A 26,853-nucleotide genomic window follows, 5' to 3' on the forward strand; every position below is an offset into this window, starting at 1 on the left:
GCATTCGTTACTTCTCGTCTATTGAGATGATCGAGACCAGGGACTACTTCGAACGAATACGGTTTATTAGAAGAAGCAAAGTAGCACGCGCTCGCTCCAGGCAGCAGTCTTCTTTCTTCTTCTTCCGGCGTTTGATGATGATATTTTATATCGTCTGACCAGCTCTGTGTTTGAGACCTACTAAAATGCTCAGTATTTGCTACCAACCCGGTGAGCGCATTCATTCAACCTCACCTAGCTTGCGTCAAAGGCCTCGTTCGGGGTGTCGATGTCAACTTGACTCCAACTGAGATATTAGATATGTTTTAAAAAGCAGGTGTAATAGAGGTCTATAGATGTCGAGTTGTGGAAAAGAACAAGGTCCCAACGGAGTCTGTGTTTGCTACAATTGCCGGGTTAAATCGCCCAACCGAAATCAACGCGTGGCCTTTGATGTACAGAGTGGAGCCGCTAGCACCTCATCCCCAACAGTGTATTAAGTGTTGGCGTTATGGGTACACAGTGAAAGGATGCAGGTCAGTACCTAGATGCAGAATTTGTCAGTACCTAGATGCACAACTCAAGTGACTGTAAAAGTATTGAAGAAAAGTGCTGTCTTTGCCATAAAGCACACTGTCCTGATAACCCAAATTGCTCAGCCAAGGCACGTGAAATCCAAATTTATGAAATTGTAGACAGAAGACGATGCTCCCGAAAGGATGCCATTGCTGAAATTCAGGCCAGAACTCAAGGGTACGCAGCAGCAGCTGCCCGCCATAACATAGCAATGGAAGCATCACTTTCCCTATCAATTGCAGACATGATCGAGAAGGCTGTGGATAAGGCTATGCAACGCCTTGCTACCACCCTGCGTGAGTCGCTGTCGCATATTATAAATAACCAAATCGCACAAGTCTATGGAGTGCAGATAGATATAAGTACGGCTTCAGAAAATGCTGAGTCTGCACACCCGACAAGTGAGGCAGAATCTGAGATAACTCGGTCGGATGCACATTCTGCACAGCCCTCTGGAGAAGGCCTTCAAAGGCAAAGCGAGGGCGCACAGGAAGCTTCTTAGCATACACAAGATATGGACATGGATCTCGAATGCCTAAAGCGTTCTAGATCCCCTGTATTGAAAAAACCTGGCTCGCCGAACCATGTAATACGCAAAAAATATCAGAAGGGCAACCTTTGAAAAACCGATTTTCTAAAAGAAAGCATTTTAGATAAGGTTGTCGTCGAAACCATTCTAACGAAATAATAAGGTCTCTTAAAATTATAAATTAAAATTATAAGGTCCTCCAAGCTCGCCTTGGAGGACCTGGACCAACAACAACGTCTCGTCGCCAGGGCCAAGGAGGCAGCGAAGGCCAGAGGGTTCCTGGAATAAGACCTCCCACCTAAGGTGAACAAGGAACCTACACCGCTCCACCGTTTCAAAAATAAACGTTTATTCCTTCCTTCCTTCCTTGGAATTGCCGATCTCTTCACTAAGCCATCGTTATACCTGTCTTCCAAATTCAATCCGGCCATTATTGCATTACAAGACTTGGCTTTCCACACATCACTCGTTTCCCCTACCCAACTTCCAAACTTTTCGTCTAGACCGTCCATCCAAAGGCGGAGGGTTAGCATTCTTTATAAACAATAAATTAGTTTAAAATTTAACATCTCATACAAATGTATGTCTTCTGAATGCGAAATTTTCGCGTTAGATGTTACCTTGCCAGGATACTTGCCTTTATCGCTATTAAACGTATACTTTCCTGTATACTTTTGTGTGAATTTACGTTCTATCCGAGGATCATCGCTATCCTGCGGGCAGCGATGAATCCAGGCCCCACCGTACGCAATCCAGACAAGCGTCCCCTTCGACGTCAACCTCAAGGAAGCGCAACAGCCGAGAGGACGACAGCACCAGTGACAGCACTGAACTGTACACGGCGAGTAGTGAAGACAGCGACGATGATTTCATCCCTGCAGTGAAGCGTAAAGCTAAAAGAAGAATGGTCGGCGCGTCTTCGCCAGCTAGCGTCTCTACCGTGAAGGCGGCGTGCAGTTCTGAATGCCATACCATACTTTTTGTTCCTGTCGACTCTTCGATCAACCTGAAGAACATGAACAGGCAAGTGATATCAGCGCGTCTCGAAGCTATCGTGCCTAATGAGATAAAGGATATTAGACTCAACCCACGGAATAATATCCTGGCCATAGACGTTGAGCACCCGGCTGCGCTACATACCCTGCGAACTGTCACTGAGCTTGGAGGCATCTATCTCAGAACTTACATTCCGCAGGATGGTGACACGACGACAGGCGTCATTTATGACGTTGATGTTTCCATACCAAACGTAGACCTTCCTGTTCTGATAACGCCAGCTACTGGGGCAACGGACATATTGCAAGTATGCCGGCTTGGCAAATCCCGTTGCATCAAGGTGATCTTCAGAGGTGATTGCATCCCATCACATGTAAAGGTTGGTCATTTTCGTCACGTTGTCCGACCATACATCCCAAGACCACTACAGTGCCACAACTGTCTAAAACTGGGCCATGTTAGTGCTGTGTGCAACAACAAGCAAGCATGCCCACGTTGTGCCGGACCCCACAAAGCAGATGCTTGCCAAGCAACTCTCCTAAAATGCAGCAACTGCAACGGGAACCATGAGACCTCGTCCAAAGACTGCTCAGTACTGAAGAAAGAGAGGAGCATTCTGAGACAAATGGTTAAAGACGGATCCTCACGAAAAGAAGCGGTAACGGTTGTTCAACGACGGCGTTCCCGTCGACGGCGGTGCTCGAAGAAAAGAAAAAAAGCAGTCCTGTGCCGAAGGTGCCTTCACTAACGCCGCCACCGCCACCACCACCGCCGCCACGACCACAGAGACCTTCCCCGCCCCCACCGCCAGGTGGGGTACGTCCAGAGGTGCCGAAAGACACTGTGGCGCTACAGAGAACATCCGGTTCTGACTGGTTCACTTTACCGCGGGTACACGTGTCTACGGAACCACAATATCGACAGTCAACAACGAATATGCCCCCAGCAGGCAGTCTGTCCGCCCAAGAGGTACAAGTCTTTTCTGTATTGAGGTCGTTCATGAATGTTATTCGCACTCTATTGGATAGTCTACAGATCCCTGCCGCTAAATGCGCGCTGCAAATCTTGGACACACTAGAACCAGTTCTTGCCGGACTTCAGTAACAAGATGGTGCACTAGAGACCGCATCAGCCTTTCCGAGAAAAAGTCAAGCGTGCTTCCATAATTCAGTGGAACGCAAGAGGTCTACAGTAAAGAATGCCTGAGTTCAGACAATTCATTTTCGAAAATAAGTTTCCCATCATCGTCATTTGTGAACTGCATTTTTCAAAAATACCTCGTCTGTCGGGCTATGAATCGTTCGTTTCTTCATCGTGCATTGAGCGAAGTCAAGTTGCTGTGTACATCCGTAAAGAACTCACTTACGTTCTCCAAAGACTAGAGTCTCACAATGGAAATCACTATGTGTGTCTATATGTTAAAAAGAAGAAGTTGTCGTTTACGCTCATAGGCGCATATATAGCGCCGTCAGGTCGACTAGACCAAGAGATATTGAATGGCATATTTGCAACGACTCCAGCACCTTGGATATTGATGGGTGACTTTAACGCCCATCATCCATTGTGGGGAAGCATCAGGACAAACCGAAAAGGCACGGACCTAGTTGATCTCGCATCAGAGCACGGGCTTCAGGTGCTTAACGACGGCAGCCCTACTTATCTCCGAGGAGTAACTTACAGCAGTTGCCTGGACTTGACATTAGCGTCGCATAGCATTGTCACGAAAGTCCAATTGTTCACAGATATTGAAACACATGGCAGCGACCATATCCCCACGTACGTGACAGTCAGAGGTTTGGACGATTCTCCTTCCCCTGGACATTCAAGGCTTATTGACTGGGAAGAGTTTCAGATATCAGTGGAGAGCAAGTGCACGTACGAACCACCGGAATCCATTGAAGAAGTGATTAGTTGTGCAATGGAGACTTCCACGAGGATATGTTCGAAAGAATCAAGGCGCACGGCACTCGACCAAGAGTTGAAACAACTTCTAGTGGTCCGCCGACGTGCCGAAAGACGATACAGACGCACGAAATCTATCTCTGACCTCAGAGAATCCAGACGCATTCAGAAAAAAATCCAGCGTCGAATGCACAAACTTCATGAACAACGGTGGAAGAATTTTTGTGACTCACTAGACCCTCGAAAGCTCTTGTCTCCCGTATGGAGGACTCTTCGAGGTATTCACTCGCATCCTCAACAGCGTCACCCCTTCGGCGCTCTGGCGCTACATCAACGTCGCTCACAGCTTGACGTTTCTGGGGAATTTTGTGGAAAGATCGCCGGCGACATCTCTATACCGATCGATCTAATGCCACAGGAATTTTCCAGTCGCACGAGATCAGCAAATGGAGGTTGCATTCACCATGGAAGAACTTCATGCGGCATTGAACACATGCTGACGCTCATCGTCCCCAGGTCCGGATGGAGTGACCTATACTGCCCTACGTCACCTAGGCCCGAAGGCACAGCGCTGTCTCCCGGACATTTTCAATAAGTCTTGGCATGATGGAATGGTGCCTGATGAGTGGAAGTGTAGTCACCTGGTGCCTTTGCTGAAGCCCGGAAAGTCTCCATTCGATTTGGCATCATACCGGCCTATAGCACTAGCAAGCTGCGTTGGCAAGGTCATGAAGAGGATGCTGCTTACACGCATGGAATGGTACCTGGAACATTATAACATCTATCCTGATGCTATGGCTCGTTTTCGACGATGTTGGTCCTCAGTTGATACCGTTATTGACTTAGTGGCCTCTCTTCAGCATCAGAAAGCTCAGAAGCGGCTGTCGGTAGCTCTGTTCTTAGACGTGAAGGGTGCCTATGACAACGTGACCCACAAGGCTGTTCTCAATGCTCTTGAAGCAGCTGAACTTGGAGGTCGTGTCTTTCGATGGGTAAGAAGCTACCTCACAAAGAGATCCATGTTCGTTTTAACTGAAGATGGGTCTACGAATAAGTATTTCACAAGTCGTGAGGTGCCACAAGGCGGTGTTTTGAGTCCAACACTTTTCAACCTTGTTCTCGTGGGACTCACCGAAATGCTGCCACAAACGGCTTATATATCTCTGTACGCTGACGATATCTGCATTTGGGCGTCCGGCGTGACACGGCCTCAAGTGCGCGCAAGAATACAGAAAGCGGCAACAATGACATCGACATACCTTCGCCAGCAAGGTTTGACTATCGCCACAGAAAAATGCGCAGCGGTGGCGTTTACACGCAAACCGATATCTTTCTACTCATTGTGCATCGATGGCAGATCAATCGCATATAAGAGCACTCATAGATTCTTAGGCGTCATCGTAGATCGTGACTTAACCTGACGCCCACATGTCACATACCTGAAGAAAAAGCTCATTGGCATTGAGAATGTATTCAAGTTCGTCGCCAGAAAATCATGGGGCCCAACCGTGCACTTCATGTTGCAGCTATACACAGCCCTCTTTCTCGGAACTCTTCGGTACAGCCTTCCTGTCCTTTCCAACACGTGCAAGACTAACATCCGTGCACTGCAAAGCATACAAGCCCAAGCACTTCGGACATGCCTTGGCCTTCCAAGATGCTCATCGACAGTGTCAACTATTGTTATTGCACAAGAACAACCGGTCACAACGCACATCATTCGCGAGACGCTAAGAGCGCACATTCGGCATTTATCACGGCTACCGTCACATCATTTAGCGTGTTTGACAGCTCGGCTTCAAACTTGCGATGCATCCAGCAACTGCGCCATGGAGTCTTCGTTAACCTGACGTGCGCTTATCAGTTCCTGGAATCTTTAAGAAGGCACGCATGTCAACGCTAGCCCTGAAGCAATTGACTTTGCGTCTGTTGGACGTAAGGTACTTCGACCGCATACATGTTTACACCGATGGCTCCACTAATTCCAACAGCTCCACAGGAGCAGTGGTTGTTCCATCTGAAAATGTGTTGCTTCAGTACAAGTTTTCTCACACCACGACGTCGACAGCAGCAGAGCTCGCAGCACTTCAAGGTGCAGTAAAGTACATTCTTCGCCAGCAACCTAACCAATGGGCCATCTTTTGCGACTCCAGGTCAGCCTTACAGTCACTACGGTTTGTTATGCAGCACGGGCTACATGAACAATCAGTATATCAGATAAGGCACGACTACCACGAAGCACTCGCGGAAGGTCACGATATTGTATTTCAGTGGTTGCCGAGTCATTGCGGAATCGTCGGCAATGACCGCGCGGATGAAGCTGCTCGATCGGCTCATGACCAACACCAGCGCACGCCCATACCACTCTTGAGAACGGACGCTGCAAGGCTACTACAATCACTTGCTCGCCGTATATCTCTCCTACAATGGAATACGCAGGGTTTCTCCAACACGCACCTGTATTCGATCGACCCAAACTTGCAACTTCGTTTACCATGCGGGTTCCCACGATGCGCTGAAACTTTACTGTGTCGCATGAGGTTGGGCGTGGCATTTACGAATTCGTACTCTCGTCTCCTTGAAATGGCGAGCACTTCGGCATGCAACATCTGCGCCTGCGAAGAAACGCTTGAGCACATTCTATGTCATTGCCCAGCATACCAGACCAAACGACGTATTATGGAAGCCAAGCTCTGTCAGCTGGATTCACGGCCGCTTACAGAAGAGAAGATCCTGGGACCTTGGCCGACGGCTTCCCATACGTGCAAAGCCACGAAAGCCCTCTTGTACTTTTTAAGGACCACCAAACTTCACGACCGCTTGTGAAAGAACTGTGCGAGGCCGTGCTGTGTAGTCTCGAGCTGACTATTTATGCTTCTCTTTCTTACTCCTCTTCTTTTCTGTCTCTTTCCGTTCTATTATTCCCATTTTCCCCCACCCCAAGTGTAGGGTAGCCAACCGAGCCAAGCTTGGTTAACCTGCCTGCCTTTCCTCTCTATTTATATATATCTCTCTGTCTCTCTCTTTCTCCTGTAGGCGTTCAAGACACGCAATTGTTAGATATGGCTAATAATTCGGGCTGTATAGAAAAAAATACATAGTTGGTGACTTCAATTCTCACCATACCTGCTGGGGTTTTAGGACAGATCAACGTGAACAGCGATTTTGGGACTGGTCGGTAAACAACAATTTATTGTGCCTTAACACTAGAACTCCCACATTTATTCGAGGTAATTCACGCTCCGCCTTAGATTTAAGCTTTGTAAGCTCGGCTATTGCTAGTACATCGTGGACAGCCTTTGAGTGCGCCTACAACAGTGACCACTTTCTTGTAATCCTCGAGGTCGCTTGCCCCGTTAAACCATCATGCTTCCATGCCCGGATCTATATATATTATCCAAAATTTCAACAGGACCTAAAAGCTGCTTTAGACTCTCCCTCTCAAGATGGTGATAACAATAAAGCTATACGAAATTAAGTGCAGTAAATAAAAGGGCGTACAAAAACGCTGAATTTGTTGTTCAATCGGCGAAGAGAGTATCCTATAGCCCCTGGTGGAATTCCGACTGTTCACGAGATCACAGACGACGACAGGCAGCTTGAAAGAAGCTAATACATAATCAGTCCCCTAAAACTGGTCAGATTAAAAATTTCTTGCCGCTGTATTTAAACGTACGGTGGCCCAAGCAAAATAATAAAATGATAAAAACATATCAATTTCTCTCAAAACCTAAAAATAAAAAAAGCTTTATTTCAATATATGCGATATCGCAAAATCCTGCCGTCTACAGTAAATACTGATTATGAAAAACTATCACTGTAAAAAACGAAGAACTCTTTAGAATCAATATGCGAGGTCTAGAAATTAGATTTTCTTCGACTATGGCTTTCAACTGGCAAAAATCTAGCATAAGCGGTGACTTCAAATACGTAACGCTGTCGAAGCATCAAAAGTAATTCGAGATCTACCCTCGTCAGCTCGTGGTTAAGATGGAATCACAGTTCCTATGAATAAAAGTTTATTCAAGCTATCCCCCGGCGACGTCCTCAATCTTATAAACTACTTTTTAAAGAACGCCTGGATACCTTATGACTAGAAAATAGCTAAGATAATCCAAGTATTAAAAAAGCAAGGAATAGGTTTTAACATAAAAAATATCACACCAATCTCGCCAACTCCTAACACGTTGAAAGTCATAGAGAGGGTACTAAATAGCCAAAGAAACTTCTGGATGGTGGATAAGTTATTATTAGAGCCAAACCAAATTGGTTTTCGCAGTGAATGCTGAATTTTGTACGCCCATACGGATTTGGAGAGTCGAATATAGCTTGCTCGTAAAAGGAAACAATACGCCGCATTAGTAACTCTCGACCTAGCTAAAGCATATGAAAGTGTCGAGCACTCTATTCTTCTGAACACCTTGCAGAGCCTAAAGTTTGCTCATTAAAATATTATTGAGTGAATGGCAGAATTCTTAAAAGCAAGAGAATTTCGCTGCGCGAAGGATGGATGTTGTATGCATCACATAAATTTAAACAGAAACGCGGTGTTCCCCAAGGGTCCGTCCCCAAAATCATTCAATATACTTATGCGCTCTATTCCAGTTGTTCAGGATGTCAGTGTCTACATTTATGCAGATGATATCCCGTTCTTCGCTGCAGAGAGCAAAATTTACTTACTACACCAAAAATTGCAAAGATATAATAATACTCTGGAAATTTGGTTGCAATCCATTTTATTATCATTGAACATCAGTAAAAGTGTGCTCTTGGTGTTTTATATAGCAGATTCAGTTTCAATTTCTGTATTATATAATCGGGAACCTATTCCACAAGTACATTCAGTCAAGTACTTCGGAATTATTTATAATGAAAAGCTAAATTGGAGCCCACACATAGGATATATAACAGCAAAGACACAACGGGCGTTACGTTTATTACGCATGCTAAGCAACAGAAAATACAGGCTGCACAGAGATGCGATGTAGATGATATAGAAAATGTATGTGCGACCAATATTGGAATTCGGGTGTGTATTTCTCGGAGGCGGCTGGTTATAAAATTGAAGCGCTAGTATTGTTAGAGCGAGAAGCCTTGCAAATATGCCTGGGACTTCCCAGGTTCGTGGCGAATAATGTATTGTATCATGAAGCGTGATTGCCAACACTCCTCTGTCGATTCTGCATCCTAACGGTTCAAACCTTCTTAAAGTTCTACAGTTTACCGGCGCAAAGATCAGAGTAAACATTTATCAGCGACCCTGACTCTTTCTTTCTGGCACATTGGCCTCGATTTTATACACTTCAGATAACTCTTGTTCAAAAGAAACTGGATTGCATAAATGTAGGCATTAGCACGGTAATTGAAACTAATTCCTCAACCCTCAAAATTAGGATAGAGTACGATTAAATCTTGCCCCCACAAGCTAAGTTGCAATCTCTTAGATTTTTGACCACTACATTAAAAGATTACTTGGTACATGCAGAAACAAAGAATGAAAATGCTATAGATTGGACAAGCGATCGACAATGACAGTAAAGATGCTCATGCCTACTCTCTCAGCAGTGATGACTTTTCAGATGACAGTTTCCAACCTGTGCGGAGCCGCCAAGCGAAGAGGAAAAACTTGAGGACATCCTCATCCTCAAGTATTCAAAGTGTAACTGAAACCCCGAAGTGGAACACTTATACCATCCTGTTTCTGCCTGCACTTTCTACCGTCAGCATGAAACGCCTCAACAGACAGTCTTTGCCAATGGCTCTAAAAGCGCTCGTGCCGAATGCGATCACGGACATAAGAGTTAACGCCAGAAAGAATGTACTGGCTATTGACATCCTGCACGCAAGTGCTTTGGGCGTTCTGCGCAGTGTAACTGACTTGGGCGGCAATCAGCTGCGCTCTCATGTTGCCTTGGGATCTGATGTAGTAAGCAGCGTCATCTACGACATAGATGTGGCTATTTCAAATAACGAATTCCTAGTTCTTGTCAAGTCAACAACTGACTTTCCCATTGTTGATGTCACCCGGCTAGGCAAGTCTCGATGTGTGAAGATTGCGTTTAAGAGCACATCCCTCCCCTCTCATGTTAAGGCGGGGTACTTTAGGCATGCTGTGCGGCCTTTCATTCTAAAGCCTATCCAGTGCCGTAAATGTGTAAAACTTGGACATGTGAGCAACATCTGCTAGAATTCGGTGATATGCCACCGCTGCGCCAAGCCCCAGGCTGCGGATAAGTGCGTCGCTACTGTCAAGAAATGCTCTAATTGTAATGGATCCCATGAAGCCACATCAAAGGACTGCCCGCGGATTCAGAAGAAAATTGCCATCTTGAAGGAGATGGTGCGTGATCACTCATCTCATCGAGAAGCCGCAGCTAAAGTCAGAAGGCGTCATTCACGTCGACGTCGGTCTTCAAGGATGCCCGCTACCTCCTCGATGCGTTTACCAGATCCCTCATCAGTACCACCTCCTTTACCTCCCAGACCACGTGCTGTGGGAAAGGGTGTAAAGGACAAAGCAAGTGAGCATACCCTAACTGCGACAGAGTGGCCTGCACTTAAAAGGGAAGCAGCACCATGCGAACTGAAGGAGTTTCATGACGGCCAGCCCGCGATTTCGGTTCGAGATCTTTCCAACCAAGACAGGCAAGTGACTGCAATCGTGCAATCATTAATTGCCACGATTCGCACGCTACTGAGCAGCATACAATCTCCGTCTGCTAAGAGTGCACTGCAAATACTGGATCCACTGAATCCAGTGCTTGCTAACATCGTATAAGCACAATGGCTTAACAAAATCTCTTCTTCCGCACTGAAGTTTGAAGTGCGTCGATTTTCAATGAAATTCCAAAGGCATGAAGTCCCGTATCTCAGACTTTCGCCAATTCGTCCAAGCTAATCAATTAATTCCCTCTACTTGTCATATCTGAACCAAACGTGTCAACGCCTTATGAAGATTGTCTGGTTATGAAGCTTTTTGCTCAGCCGCTTGCGAAGAATAAAGGAAACTAATTGTTTACACCCACACAGACTTATGTTTCACACCCAGTAAGTTCAAATGACGACGATCAATACGAGTATATTCGTGTAAAGAGTAATGTTGTTTCGTTCACACTTATTCGTGGATATATATCTATCTTTGTCAGCGCGATTTAACGGCGACAGACTAAAAGACACCCTAATGAGAACCAATGGGATTTGGATCATAACCAGTGACTTCAACGCCAATCACATGCTTTGGGGGAGCTTTAGGATGAATGGCAGGGGCAGGAATATTGTTGCATTCATTTTCGACTACTACCTTTCCATCATAAATTATGGTACCACAACATATTTGCGGTGTCTCACGTATGGCATTTGCCTTGGCCTGACATTGGTGTCACAGTGCTTCTCTCACAAAGTTAAATGGTTTTGCGTTATTGAGACTCATGGGAGTGATCACATACCCACCTACGTGAAGATCGAAGGACCCAGAAAAAATTGCTGTTCCGGTGTTGTAATTGGCACTGACTAGTCGATGTTTACATCGCGTGTTAAAGAAGCTTGCCAAGAAGGCCTTGCCTGCAGCCTGGAAAGTACCATCGCATAGGCGATGCAAGCGTCCAAAAGTAAATTATCATTCTTGTCTAAAACAACACTGTCTGACATCGAAGTGCAAAGATTACGAGCTATACGAAGGCGTGCTGAACGACGACACAGACGCACAAAATCAATTTACGACCTGAGGGAAGAAAGACGGATCCAGAAAAAGATTCAACGACGCATTAACAAGCTGGAGAGTGAACGCTGGAAAGCATTCTGCGAATCTCTACCCTCATAAATCACTATCTTATATATAAAGAAGACTTTGTGGTCTTCGCTCCTCTCCACAACAACGGCACCCTTTTAAAGCTTTGGCACTCCATCATGGAAAAACATAACTCGAGGTGGCTGAAGAATTTCGCACGAGAGTTGCCGGGAATATTATGAACGAGAGCATCGACGCCGTGATCGTTCCTGAGACGCGATTACCAGAATTGGACATTCCATTCACCATGGAAGAACTAGAAGGTGCGTTAGTCGCTACTAAGCGCATGTCATTGCCAGGTCCTGATGGTATTGCTTATAGTGCGTTGAGACACCTTGGACAAAAAGCCAGAAAAGAACTTTTAACATGCTTCAATAATTCCTGTCTCTGCAGTGGCAGTGTTCCCCGAAAATGGAAAATAAGTCGAATAATACCACTTCTGAAATCGGGAAAATCATTATTGGACTTGAAAGCGTATCACCCTATTGCCCTCGCAAGCTGGCGCAGAAAAGTGATGAAAAGAATGGTTCTATTTCGTCTCGAGTGGTACTTGGAACGATACACCAACTACCCTTCCTGCATGACTGGATCCCGTCGGGGCCGCTCCTCCATCGACTGTGCCCTTCACTTATCGACATTTGTTCAGCAAGAAAAAAGTCGCAAGCGCATATCAGTGGCACTCTTTCTTGACGTGAAAGGTGCATATAATAATGTAGCTCACGATGTCATCCTCACTTCTCTCGCAGCGATGGGCATTGGTGGACGAATGTTTCAATGAATAAAACACTGTATAACTGGTAGGCTGTTTTTTCTGTGCAAACAGATGATGGTAAAAGTACTGGACATTACACCTACTGTGGAGTACCCCAGAGAGGTGTTTTAACTCCACCTTGTTCAATGTTGCCCTCATTTGTCTGGCGGAGGTTCTGCCAAAGACAGTGTGCCTATCCATATACGCCGATGATATTTACTTCGGGAATGCTGCAGTGACTCGCCCTCAGGAACGTGCACGAATACAGCGGGCAGCAACCCTCACAAAAACCTACCTTCAGAAACAAGGCCTGGCTATATCAACTGTGAAGTGCGCGTTAATTGCGTTTACACGCGAACCAATGACACCATACCCTGTTTACATCAATGGGCAGAGTGTCGAATTCTCACGAACGCATCGTTTCCTGGAATAATTATCAATAGAAGTCTTTCGTGGAGCTCGCAATTGCATACTTGAAGAAGAGACTGCTATCTATTGTGCATGTTATGAAATTCATGTGCGGTAAAGCACGGGGAACTGCTGTGGCCCCTATGCTACAGTTGTACAGGGCCCTAATTCTGGGTCTATTGCGCTACAGCTTGCCTGTATTGACGAAAACATGCAAATCCAATACACATTCATTGGAGAGTTTGCAGGTTCAGACACAGCGTATCTGCCCAGGACTGCCCCGATGCGCTTCTACCTAAGCCACAATCGTGCTTGCCAAGGACCATTCGATCAGGACATATAGAGTTGTGGATTGCCTCAGAGCGCACATTTGACATGCTAGCCATGTCGCCGACCACTACTTTTACCCTCCAAAAGACCACGTGCTACGTTTTCAGACGTCATAGCCGAGCACCTAAACAGAATTCCATCAGGATATACGCCAGCTATGAGAATTGCATGTCCTTTGTAGTGCCTCGACCAGCCTAATGTGCGTCTAGAAATTCCGGGTATAAAAGAGAAGCAATCACTCTAGAGTAGCATTGAAGCAAGCAACAGTGTTACTATTATATGGGTTGTACTTGGACCGAACGCCGATATACACTGATGGGTCGGTCTTGTCCAGCAGCTCATCAGGTGCCGCTGTGATTCTAAGTGCAGCAATGACAATCAAATTTAAGTTCTGTCATACGACCACATCTATGGCGTCAGAGCTTGCTGCTATAAGGGCCGCTTTACAATATCTCGTTCAAGAGCGTTCAGGATAATGGGTCATGTTCTGTGATTGCCTTTGGTTGACTGTTGCATTCACAAAGGTGTAATCCTTTCACATTAGTATGGCACACACTCCTACATGCGACTACTGCGGAGCTGAAGAGACCATCGAACACGTCCTGTGCAGCTGCGCTTGCTACGACATGCAGCGATGCCAGCTCCGGATGGTTTTGAACCAACTGGACCCCAGACCATTATGTGTGCGGAAGATTCTGGAACCTTGGGCGTCTGCCTCAGTTTCACAGAAAGCGACTACATTAATTGAAGACAACAAAGCTGAGCGACCGCCTGTAGACTGCGTGTGCTCCCCCGAGTGTGCTCGTGGGTGTGTGTACCTTTATTATCTCTCTACAACCTCTTTTCTCCCTTTTACCTCTTCCCCAGTGCAGGGAGCAAACCGGACGTGCGTCTGGTTAACCTCCCTGCCTTTCCTTGCATCTTTATCTCTCTCTCTCTCTGTAGGCCCGTGTGCTGAGATTTGGGTGCACGTTAGAAAATGCCAGGTGGTCGTAATTTTCCATGTCTTTCACTACGGCGTCTCTCATAGTAATAAAGTGGTTTCGAGACCTTAAACTAAGGCCACACATCAATAATCAATCACAATTTCGAGTACCCGTAAAACCTTCACTGCTCTTACAGAGTTAAGCCTTGAGCGATTTGGTGTCCGAGCCTTCATTAACCACTCTCTACTTTCTAAACTAACGATGTCATTTGAATTTAATAAAAGGACGCAATATAAATTGCTTCAACAATGAAGCAAACAGAAAAGAAAATGGACAAAGTAAAGCGGCAGTTGAGAAAACGAGTGCTCAAAAACTGTAAGAGCTAGCAGATGGTCTTCTGATTCAAAAGGGTATAACGTGCCTACACAGGAAGATCTGCTTCTGGGTCTAAGTGAAGCCTGCAGCCAGTACGACAAAATAAATTAGCATAGTAAACGCTGGGAATGCATTCTTCAAAAGCAAGCAATGCTATCAGAAAACTACCTTATTTCGAGACAACCTTTATTTATGTCGTAATAAATTTTCCTCCCTGAGCCACATCATCATTATCTGCAAAGGTGCCAGTGTGAATACATATGCGGGCGTCCGGGCATGGTAGTAATGTTGAGGCTAAGTTCCAGTTTGGCTTGGTCAGGTACACCACTGGTATTTTATATCACTGGAATGTGCCCTCTATCAGCCATTACCGGCTGGTTCATTCGGAAACACGACCACTCAATGGCACGCAGTGTTCCCCTGCTTTCAAATCCAATAAAACTCACCCACCTGACGTGTGTGGTAGTATTCCTAATGCCTCGTTTAATTGACACTCGCTTACCATTTCAATATGGACGCTGAACATGGCAGTAGTACTTGCACTCACGAATGCTGTTTTTTTTCTTTCGAGAAGCGACTTTATTCAAAAACAATTTTTTTTTCGGTGATTGCTTGGCAAAGTGGTTCGTGACTCCTATAAAATAAGAGTGGAAACACTTCGTGCGGACGGCGGGTTAGGTTTTCCTCTTCGATGCGTTAGGTGGATAATTTACTCCTGGTTAAATTTTACATTCCTCAATCTATTTGTGCAATAAAAGGCTCTTTTTGTTCACTTCAATTTTATTTCATGTAATTGCCATTTTTAAAACATTTGTGAACATTAGTGCAACAGAGCACCGTGCCAGCCTTGTTTTAGAGGATGAAGCTCCCTAAGGTGTGGGGTTGTCCATCCCTTGTATGTATGTACGTGACCGCCTTAAGTTCCACTTTTGGAAACTGCCCACTCCTTCGTCCTTGCAAACATTCCACTACGCCCTATCACCGATCCACCACTTCACCGACCATAAAGCAAATACTGTTGAGAAGTAGCCAATATGAAATGAAAGATGGTCATGTACTTCTATCCAGGTGCGCGTTAAATATCCATAGATTGTCCTACTGTGTCCATGCCTTTTCTGTACGTAACCGCCTATAGTTCTACCTTTGCAAACTGCTCACTACTCCGCCCTTGCAAACATCTCACTACTCCCCACCACCGATACTCCCCACCCCCCATAAAGCTGTTATAAAGAAGGGTGAACGGACGCGACCGATAGCTACAACTTTCAAATAATAATTTTTTTTAGAAATATAGCGGGCGTTTGTCGCGTCTTTGACAATGTAGTGGCCGACATTCGCGGACGGTTGACGGTTTAGCTATGAAACCCTCCAGCGCTTCGCCCCACTCATCATCCTTCACTCCGTAGATATGCTGTGATTTTTTTATGAATGTTCTGTCTTGCAGTTTCTTGCCTAAACAAATAACATTAAAATTAAACTGACTATGCCACGTCATTTGAAGAGAAGCGCTTCTGATCCTAATGCAGACACCACTGCATGCCTATCTATCTATCTATCTATCTATCTATCTATCTATCTATCTATCTATCTATCTATCTATCTATCTATCTATCTATCTATCTATCTATCTATCTATCTATCTATCTATCTATCTATCTATCTATCTATCTATCTATCTATCTATCTATCTATCTATCTATCTATCTATCTATCTATCTATCTATCTATCTATCTGTCTGTCTGTCTGTCTGTCTGTCTGTCTGTCTGTCTGTCTGTCTGTCTGTCTGTCTGTCTGTCTGTCTGTCTGTCTGTTTGTCTGTCTATCTATCTATCTATCTATCTATCTATCTATCTATCTATCTATCTATCTATCTATCTATCTGTCTATCTATCTATCTATCTATCAATCTATCTATCTATCTAGCCGCCATCTCTGGGTGCTCTTGTCCTCGCCTCTTTAACTTGGGCGGACCAAAATTAGTATGAGAAGGTAAAAGGGAAGAACAATATGACTGTCTCGCCAGGACATCAGTAATCAAAAAAAAATACTTCTCTGAGAGCGTTTAACCAAACGGATTCACAAATGCCATAGTCGTTTACTGAATATTTAAAAAATGAAGAGACGCGGCTGGCTCGAATACGGCGCTAAGCGTGGGTTTAGAGAATGAGTGAATAAATACTAGGATTTTAACAAGTTCAGCGCTGCACTTGAAATGTCACCACACTGGAAAAATAAAAACGAGCAGTGTAAAAACTGTTTTTATCTGAAAGGTACAAGGTTATATTGCCTGCGAAAGCTGTGACTTTCACAACACTTCTGCCGAGAAGCGCAAGATCGCAGACGCACGCGTCTGCGCCTAGAGCACGCAAAAATGGCTAAAGGCTGCGGACAAACAGCACAGGAGTAAATTGACATCGCTGACGGACCCCACGAGTAATTAAAGAAGGAGCACTCTCCCAACTATCAAGAACTAGTGTGCTTTTCAGAGCAGTGTAAGTATTTCTAAGTCTAAATAATTCTACAAATTAACGAAGACATTCAAAGGCTTTGAGTGCTATAAAGATGTACACTAGTGGCACAGGTGCTTTCTCTTGGTCCAAGGACAAAAGAAGACTACGCCCATGTATACTGCTACAAAGTATAGGTTATTATATAATAAGTGACAAAGGAGAAACGGTGTATTTTTCATCCATGCACAGATGAAACTTGGTGATGACCCACCAGGGTGTCCAACAGTGTCCTCAAGTGTTGAACGATTACCGTCGCGATTATAGTGAACGCTAAGGAGCATGATAGGTCTCCAATTATCAGGAGTAAAAGGGGAAGCATCATCTTTTTGGATAAGCACAATGCGGCCATCTCGAAAACTGGATGAAAAGACGCCATCCTCAAAACATCGCTGAATAACTGCCGTAAAGGCAGTACCCATCTCCTTCCAAAATGTTAAGTAAAACTCAAGTGAAAAACCATCCGCCCCAAAGATGATTTCGCATTTAATAGACATCAGTGCTGCCTTTACCTGTTCGGCCGACGGAGGAACGGGCAGACAATCAGAGGCTTGTTGAGGAACACGAGGTAAACTTCCAGGGAATAGCGGTATTATGTCATAGTTTGTCCGCATGCCAAAATAAGACATCGCTTCAAAATATACAAAAAAAAAACAGACCGATCATGCGTATAGTGGTTGCGCAGGTGGTATTTGAGCGGCCATAGAGACAGACTGCTTCGATTTCTCTGAAAACGAGTGTATCGCGTAGCGCAGCACTTCAGGACAAGCACAGAGGTTTCTACAACTCCACGCTTCTGCCACCAGAGACAAAGTAGCAGTAAACGCTGGAAGCGTTCATGGAATTTGCGCTGTGAAGCTCGCATCAGGGGAGATGGTGTCTTGGCGCGCAAAGTGATGTAACATCACTGCAGTGTTGGCCAGCTCTTCAGAAACGCGAGTGTTTAGAAAAAAGTGTTTACCAATTTAGAGTATACTTGGTAGTCTACTATGGGAGAGCAGAGAGCGGTCCCTCGAAAAGCACTTACGTGTGTTTAAAAAAGTAGTTAAGAATTTGGAGTATCTACTATGGGAGAGCAGAGAGCGGTCCCTCGAAAAGCACTTACGTGTGTTTAAAAAAAGTAGTTAAGAATTTGGAGTACTTCATACTTTACTATAGGAGAGCGTGAAGCCGTCCAAAGGCCTCACACTTGACGAGGCCAATACGGCGCAGCAGAATCTGTGTTTAGAAAAAATGTTTAGCGATTTGGAGTACTTCGTACTCAACTATGGGAGAGCACTGAGCCGTCCCGCTAATAAGGAATGCTCATTACTCTACTAGTGGAGAGCTTTAAGCCGTCCCCCTACGCATGGAGACACCAATCTGTGTTTAGAAAAATTGTTTAACGATTTAAAGTTTTTCGTACTCAACTATGACAGAGCACTGAGCCGTCCCGATGAAACGACATTATGAACTTTAAAACCACAGCCAGATAAGTTTTTGTTTAGAAAAGTTTTTCTTTAACACCTTTGAATGGTTGCTACACTAGAATCAAGTGCGACAACGGCGCCTCATTCAAACGTCACTCTATAAACACTTCAAAGATATCGTAGGTACATTGGCGATGTCAAGAGCACATACTGTGTCTAAGATTTTTTCTCTTTATTTCTATCGTGGTATCCAACGAGCATTTTGGCCGCTGTAAAGGGTCTTTACCTAAGACTCGGTGGTTTCTCATGAGGACAGAAAGTACATGTATCATGAAGTTGTAAATATCAGTGAACTCTTCCAGGTGTCAAGAAAAATGCGCGGTTCGTCAGTCGTTCTTGATGAAAGGAAAAAATTCACAGCATATCCATGGAGTGAATCATGATGAGAGGGGCGACGCAGCCATCCGTCCGTCCATCCGCCCAACCATCCGTCCATTCATCCATCCGTCCATCCGTCCATCCATCCATCCATCCATCCATCCATCCGTCCATCCATCCGTCTGTCTGTCTGTCTGTCTGTCTGTCTGTCTGTCTGTCTGTCTGTCTGTCTGTCTGTCTGTCTGCCTGTCTGCCTGTCTGTCTGTCTGTTTGTCTGTCTGTCTGTCTGTCTGTCTGTGTGAGTGGACGGACGAATGGACGTGCACTTCACCTGACTCATCATCATTCACAACAGAATATAGTGAGCATTTAAAAAAATTGGCGGATCCTAAAGCATCGCGTTTAAGAGTTGAACGCGATAGCGAAATCCGGCCCCTATAGTGCACCCTTCAATCGCTAAGTGCATACTTATTCATATGTTTTGTTACATACACATGCACACAGTAGATTGGACCAGCGCGTGTTAATGTCGCCGATTGGGCTAGTTTTCGTCGTGACACCAATCGAAGAAAATCCGTTAAAGGGGCCCTGAAACACTTTTTCACGTAAGCACATAATGAGCTCACTAGAACAGCTTATTGCCCCAGGAATTAATTTAACGCCGCAAAAATGTTAAATATCCGTCCACAGCGAGGGGAATTACAAAGGTTTGTGTCATGCTGCAATTCCATTATCTCTTCTCTCATTCCGACGAAAGCACTGGAAGCTAAGCAGGGAGGGATGGCAGGGCAAAGGAACTATCACGAGTTGTGACCTTAAGCACTTTTTTTCTTCGAATGCGCGGCTTTTTCCAGTGCGGTCGCACGCGCATGCGTGGACAAGTCGCAGCCTGCCGCGGCTATCTCAGGAGCTTGATTTTTTCGGTCACAGAGCACAGACGATTTTTGGCTCAAAACCAACGGAGCCGTCACCGGTGGCGGGCTTTCTGCGACACGAGCTCTTTAACACTGTCGCGTTAATAACTGAGAAAGGCTACAACGTACATGGGGGTACATGGTCGAAGGAGTCCGAGGACGGGACACTCCCGGAGAGAGCTACACGGTGTCAGGAGGTCGCGGATGGTGGGCCGATCATGAGTGCGACTGTCTGCTTAGTCGCGGAGGTGATCGCCTCTCGTGCCTTGGTTGGCTGGGCGGGGCCCTTCTTGCAATTTCAAGTTGTGTCCGAATATAGTACGCTTTCGCAAATTCATTAACCACAAATGTCCGGAAACGATAGATGTAGTTGTGTCGTAAAGTAGATAATTTAACCAAACTTGTAATGTGTAAGCTTCTGCTTCTCATGCATGCAACGTGATAGTCACTAGAATTCACTATTACTTGTTTGTGCTGTGTAACAGTGCAGGCGGATTCCTTGGTTTGCACTCTTATATATTGTTAGAAGACGCAGGAGGGCTTATTGATGTCAATTTGATGACTGCTGTTTTTCACTACTTACAACTAAGTGAGCACTCTAATAAAACTTATATTTAGGCTTGCTTCACCATGAGCTAGTGCCATACTTTTGTCTTTCCTTAATTTGTGTCTGTCAGTGTGCCTGTTCCATAATATAATAAGTTCCTTAATCAATTTAGAACTATTATACGTCGGCACTATATTTTTGTCAGTTGAAAAATAGCCAGTACACTTGAATCCGTGTACGTACTTGAATGAAATAATACCAGTTAAACTAGGTTGAAAGCTTTGTAAAGTGTCTGCTCTTATATCTCTGTGTCAAGTTCTTGCCCTTGCCCATTCCCCTAGAGCTGGGTGGCCAATTGGAAGCATAATTGGTTAACCCCCTACCCCCTATATTTGTTTTTTCTTAACTATTACAATTCTCAGTAATTATTGCAGAAAAAAAGAAAACACGTAGAAATAATCAGAACTTGAGGTGCACTTACATGCTCTAAAACTGTCTCCACTTAGCGGCAAATATAAATAGCTTTCGCATGATGTCTTGAATGCATCTATGGCGGCTTCGATGACAAATATAAAGTTACTTATGTTTGTCGATGTGGCTGGAAGGCCTCCGTGCTTGAATAACGCAATGGCTTGCACGTTATGTTTTCATAACGGCAAACGTCGCGGACCCAGCCGCCCATTCAGGAGCCCTAACACAGCGGTTTCAGCGATTCATTGTGTTTGCGTATATATAATAGTGACACATGTTGGTTAACAAAAGGTACACGTTCCTGGCACTTGGTGGTTGGAATAAAGTGTCAGAAACAGTAAAACATTTAAACACCCATTCACTTTGAAGGAAAGAGCATTTCCTTAACACTGAGGCTTGTAGGGCCTTCGAAATAAAAAATGACACCCAAGCGTGAAGAGCTATTGTACAGAATACCTGGAAACATTTACCGCGGAACCAGCGGTAATACAGAGGTGTTCACAAGCACTTGCGATATTACATTGGCTTTGCCAGTATTTTTACCAACATGTCGCACTGCTGATAAGTGGGCATCGCTGACAGCTATGCTACAACGTGAGCAAAACTAATCAGAAACCACTAAGATGCACAACCTTTACCTTATTATTTATCTGATGAAAGCCTGTTTCTGGCGCATTTATTAACATCAATGGTTTCTTATGTGACAAAAGAAGTTCAATTTATTAATCAGTGTGTGGCTTGAGGCGTGAGATTCCCTTCTGTAGACTTAATCACACTTTTTCAGATACATTCCGCTCTTGACCCTAAAACAACCAAGTAGAACAACACATTATTGGCACAACTGGTTACGCTGCGCAGCAGTGGTAAGAACACAAAAGAAGCAAAATATTATCACGAGAGGAAAATGGAAAGCCGATTGTTTAGCGAGTGCCAAAGTAACAACTTTTTTGAGCCACTAGAACGCAGACTAGAGTAATATTTGAGCACCTAAATATCAATTAACCAACACGGGAAGAATGCGCGAACAAGCAAATAATTAGGCCGGCCAGCAGTGCCCCTTCGTTTTTGGAAAATATTATTTTATGAAAACTTTGACCATTTCAAATGATCCAACTACACGAAACACACGTTAGACTATGGCAGAACTATGAGAGTGCAACTGAAGTAACTACGAGCCCACTAATCATCTGTTGTCATTTCTCACTCAGAGCTCGCACGTAAACACAGCCTATAAATTGCCCCTTTGAAACTGTCACATTAAAGTGGTCGAGTTTTTTCCCGCTTACCTCGCGTTTACTTTTTCAATTACGCAAGAAAGACGGCGTGCTCTCCACGGAAAACGCGAGACGCACAAACTTTTCTCAAGTTGACTGCGAGAAAATGAACTTGTCGTGGTGCTCGCGCCAAGAATGGCATTGAACCAGAACGGGCCCGGACGCGTTGCGAAACAAAGCGCCTCATGCCCGGCATACACGCGTACGGCTCCTATTCTCAGTGCGCGCCACTCGTCGAAAACTTGGGCAACTTAGCACTTCAAGGGTGACGAGACACTCGGTGCACAGTCCGTGCCGTTCCTGCCTAATCCTCTTATTCTCTCTCATTTGAATTTAGTCAACGACCGTGGCGAAATGGCGAAGAGACTTCTTGTACTTGGCGACCACGTACGCGCATGGGCTCCGCTGAGGGTTCGGTGGGCCGTTGCGCGTGCCGTTCTCCAAGATTTATTGAAGGTGAAGACCGTAGCTGCTCACCTAGTCGTTCATTCAGCAATTTTGAGACTTTCGAGTGGATTATGGTGGAGAATGTATACAATCGTGGCAGCACCCTTTGTATACACTGTACACTATTCATGCACGCAATAGTAGTTTTTGCAAAACTCAATTAGACTTCAGCTTCTGCATTCTGGGAACTATGGTGACATGGGTCGAGTTGGGTATTGTTTTTGTTTATTTTATTTCCATTTTGGCTTCAGCCTAAGGGTTGTGTGCCAGTAACGTCTCATGTGCCTTTGTAAAAAAGTGTATTTCAAGCTATTGCGAAATGCTCGCTCACTTCAGCTCCCATACATTTCGTGTAATTAAATCAGAAAATAGGTACCGCCGCTTCGTTGAGTTTCTCTGGCAAATATGAATGTAGAGTAACTATTGTTTTAAGCAATATGCACTGATTCAACATTAAATGCATGGAAAATTGTTGAAACAGGAAGATAGCATGATAAGTGGACGTGGTTTTCACTGTATTGTTTTCATCTGGTTGAAATCCTATATTTCTCTTCTACATGTGCACACTACTTTGAGAGGTATACTGGTAAAGATACCCAGCACCCCACCAAAATGTTGCAGGTGGCTCATGTGAATCTTAGAGGCAATGAATCAGTTGAAACCTCTAGCATAGTTATCCTTTGATTGTTTTGTTACGTTTTTCTTGTTTGTTGTACCTGCATTGAACTCTTGTTGTTTTGGTAATAGATTGAAAGTTTCTCCCTCTGTCGAAAAAGTAAACTGACCGGCTCTAGTGAAAACTCTACCAATTTTTTTAACGCAAATTCTTCTTTCTCTGCTTATATTAATCAGCCACATCCTGTATTAGCGAGCCAACCATCGATTTTTTCTTCGAAGTACATCAGAATTTTCTCGCGTTATTTTTTGGCTCTAGCAATACGCTTTTGATTTCGTTTTACATATTAGATAATCAATGGAACACAAACGTCAAGATTGTTTTGTCCGGACCTCTGCTGCCCATGCACTGATTGCAATCCCTAAATTTCACTGTAGTTATTGATATGAGAAGCTCGGAGGAGCAAATATATAAGTAGCTAACCTGTAAATTGCACTGAAGTTAGGTTTGGCAACTTCTTGGATTTCCCATAGCAGACCACTTTCATTTAGAGAGACCTTGGGAATTTTTTCTCTCTGGAGAAAAAAAAATCTCTAGAACTCTCTGAATATTTAAGGAAAGGAGTTTTTCCAAGACTAATATGTGTTTGTGCTGTGGAAAACGATTTCCAAATTTAATTTTATGGTATATCAGAGGATTTGTTTGAAAATATTCACTAAAATCACTGTGCAGTCGCAGTCTAAATTGTCGCAGTCTAAAAATGTCGCAGTCTAAATTGAAAAGCCTTACACAACATTTTATCTTATGAAATCACAAAGGTAAGCGGTCATCACATTTAGGTAGAAGGGGGGACATGTAGTATCGCAGTATTTTATACAAGTCACCAAGAAAAAGGCATTGCGTAAAGGTTCAAGAAGTAAGTTATCAAAATAATACTCAGGAACACTGCAAGCTGTTCAATCCAAAACATGAAAATCTTACAGTACAATACAGTGCACTTGTCATAGCGTGCAAGTTACAAATAATAAGAATAATAATAATAATATTAATAATAATAATATTAATAATAATAATAATAATCAGAACGAGCATATAAAGCGTGGTGCGTGAAATATTCCGGCGAGAATATTTACTAATAATATTACATCAGTTATCGCACACATCGTTTCATGCCATACTGAGTGCTACATTACTATGTCTTCTTTGGTGCGAAATTTGTTTCTGCATTTACCTTTGTATTATTATTTTTTACGTGTTCTGTGTAAATATTTCTGTTTTGCACATAACCCTGCTGTATTGTAACTACCCCCCTCCCTCTATGTAATGCCCAGATGGGCCTTTAGGGTATATAAATAAAAATAAAATTAACAATTCATTCTGTTATTTTGCAACTCTCCCGTAGAAAATGCTTGGTGTTGTTCATATGAAACATGAAGTGGTGCACGCTTACTTAACATATAAACAATGTCTTGAAAAACGTTACTCTCAATCTTTGTCATATCTGATGCAGGACAGTGTGATGAAAAATAGTTTTAACAATGAAAGCAGTTTATCCCATGTGGCAGTTCATCCCTCGCAACCTTCTGAATGGTAACGAAAAGATATCGTATTTGTTTATTTCCCTTTAACAGTCTCTTTGAAGCGTCTGATGTTCAGCGTCTGATGATTTGGAGCGTCTGATGTTTGCTCTCCCATAGTAGAGTACAAGTACTCTAAATCGTTAGCAATTTTTTCTAAACACATATGTTTATTAGAAATGTTGACTGCCAGAGATTCGTTCCAAATATATCCTTGCATTCTTCCACTAGGCACTTTTTTTTCAACTTTTTTTTTCAGCTGTGCAAATAACCGCATACATGCTGCCTACTGCTTTTGCTGCGCTTTTCACAGCAACCTTGGGGACATTATCGGAATCACGTGGCTCTACGAGCTAGCTCACTAGCAACGTTACAGCGTCCACAAAAAATGGAAACAGATAAAAAACATCAACAAACCAAAGAGATAACGCCACGGGTGAAAGGCGAGAAAATGGGAGCTTGGTGTAAAGGAAAACATGTATATACTTGGCGAGTTCGAGTGAGAGCGCCCTTTCTATGGTTCAAATCGGGATTCAGGCAATCGACGTCGAACACAGACTTCACAGAAGAAACCGCAATGAAGTGGAGGAGAGGAGAGCGCTGACATAGCGTTGGGGACGGTGACCAGCCCTGTACCCCCTTGCACCCCTCGACACCACTGGGCATGGCACAGCGCTTTTAGGGAGTGTAGAGGGGGTGTAACAGAGAAAAGGTGGAAGAAGGAACAAAAAAAGAGGCTGTGGGCGGGATGTACTTTCATCCGATGAGTTATATACAAGTATTATCGTACAAAACTCTATGTCTCCGTCAGTCTTCTTGCTCCACGTGGAAGCAAGAAATTCTCTAGATGTTTTCAAATTTTTTATTTCCCCTAAATACAACCGCAATTCTCTAGATCTAGGGAAATTTTCCTAGAGTTGGCAGCACTGGTCTGTACATTTGTTTGTTTGTCCGCCCTTAATGATACCCCAAGAGAGAGGGAGACAGAACTCTTTATTGAAATGCAGAGAATTTAGCCGGCATATGAAATTCGCTGACTTGCTACTCTGCGTGAGGAAGGGGATTGAAAGTACGAATAAAAAGAGAGAGAGAAAAAAAAACAAAATGTAGTTGTAGATGATAGAGTAAAAACAAATATAGGAAAAGGCCACCTCTTTGCCCATTGAATGAGGACGCGCGTTATTAGTTTTTTCGTGGTGTCAATCTACAGCTACAGCTTGTCTAGCTGACCAATGCTGTCCATGTATGCAAACAAAAGTTTCATAGCACGCCTCTGTAAAGTGAGGCCGGCTAATGGTCCCAGTACACAGTCAAGGGAGAAAGTTCTTTTGGTTATAGAATGCATATAATGTTCAGAAAGCGCACGCTCATCAGCATACGCTCTACACTCTAACAACATATGTTCCACAGTTTCGATAGAGCCACAGTTGTTACCGTAGGTAACAACTGGGGAGCCACAGTTGTTGGAGCCACATTTGTTACCACAGCGGTACCGTAGGCTGTTAACATAGGCACTGTTTAGACGTAAACGATGGTATAGGTTTTCCAGACGGCAAGGAATTTTGAATGAGAGTGTTGTTCTTAAATAGGGGTCGACTGAGTGAAGGAAGGCATAATTATGTGTGGGAAGGTTCCAGCGTCCCTCATTTTCTTCAATCTCAAGTCTTTTGGCCATCTGAGCTACATCTAATTTAGTGAAATAAGTTCGTTTGTAATTGTGGTGTCGAAAACCTTTGCATACTGCTTCATCTGCTTTTTCGTTGGCGGAAATGCCACAATCAGCCGGAATCCACTGAAATGTTATATAGTTTCCCGTGGTCACAGCCAAGTGATGTAGATGCTGTGTCGAATGAAATGGGGTGAAAATTTGTTTTTTTAGGAGGTTCAACAATATCTGTAGTGCTCCCTTGGAGTCGGTCAAAATTACCCATCGGTCCGGCGTTTGGCGCAAGATGTAAAGGACAGCTTCTTTGATGCCATGAAGTTCTGCTGCTGCCGAGGATGTCATCCATTGCAGTCGACAGGATAACATTTGTCTTGTAGAAAGGATACAAAGTCCATAAGCGTGAGTCTCCTGAGTGATTGAGGCATCGGTGTAAACATGCGAGTGCTGAGCATAGTTCTCGGCTAAGAAGAGGGGAGTAGTCTGCACCA

The sequence above is a fragment of the Rhipicephalus microplus genome, chromosome 1, assembly GCF_043290135.1.
Source record: "Rhipicephalus microplus isolate Deutch F79 chromosome 1, USDA_Rmic, whole genome shotgun sequence".
Lineage (NCBI taxonomy): Eukaryota > Metazoa > Arthropoda > Arachnida > Ixodida > Ixodidae > Rhipicephalus > Rhipicephalus microplus.